Source organism: Sinocyclocheilus rhinocerous, unplaced genomic scaffold (genome assembly GCF_001515625.1).
Source record: "Sinocyclocheilus rhinocerous isolate Xijiao unplaced genomic scaffold, SAMN03320098_v1.1 scaffold721, whole genome shotgun sequence".
In the NCBI taxonomy this organism is placed as follows: Eukaryota; Metazoa; Chordata; class Actinopteri; order Cypriniformes; family Cyprinidae; genus Sinocyclocheilus; species Sinocyclocheilus rhinocerous.
The window spans coordinates 413,443-414,225 of NW_015656165.1; the positions used below are offsets into that span (position 1 = coordinate 413,443).

The following is a 783-nucleotide window of genomic DNA, read 5'->3' on the forward strand; positions in this document are numbered from 1 at the left end:
GACACATGGCTCGAAAGCAGCGGAGCTTTTATTATGCAACAGTCGACCGCTTCCTCTCCTTCCGGTCGTGCGTATGTGGGGAAAAAAAACAGCGCTGTTTTATCATACTAGATACATTTGAGAGTTCTGTTATAATGCTACTCTGTGCGGTCGTCACCGGTCTATTAAAACCCACAACATATTAAAGCATCTTTGGTGTTTCGAAAGTCGAAAGTTCGGAAATCGAGGGGTTATGACGTCATTGGCAGGCGACACAATGACACTATGGACACGGTCCATGTCACTAGTTAAAATTGCTTATTTCTCTGGATTTAAACATTCTTCGAAACATTTGGGATAATGTAAGTACACAAGTCAGCAAAATATATAACACTGTTCTAGTGGTTTTTGGATATTTTAATAAAAAAAACTTACATATTGTGTCTTTAATATGGACTACAGAGGTTGGGTGAGAACGTTAAACGTCATCACACCCAACAGGAGTCACGAGTCTGCTTTTACAGCTTCATTGTGTTTGTACTTGCAGCTTGCAAAGTTTTAGTTGGAATAGTTTTTAACTTGTAGATTTGAAATAATGATAGAAAGAGTTGTCAGTGACTTAGTGATGGTGATGTTAAAGTCATGAGAAGGTGGTGTAGTCAGTTTCTAGCCTAACTTTAACTGTTTACTTCTGGCAGTTGTATTAAGGCTTTCAAAATTCGTGTTTCAAAATTGGCGGTCATGGCCTAATGGTTAGAGAGTCGGACTTGTAACCCGAAGGTTAAAAGTAAAGTTGTTTGGCAA

At 38.8% G+C, this 783-nt stretch overlaps 1 protein-coding gene across 1 annotated transcript in view; it reads right to left on the minus strand.

Annotated features, from left to right (window-relative positions):
• Window positions 1-783, minus strand: part of vps8 (VPS8 subunit of CORVET complex) — a 122,132-nt gene that overhangs the window by 95,204 nt on the left and 26,145 nt on the right. The gene's annotated exons all lie outside the window — the stretch shown is intronic.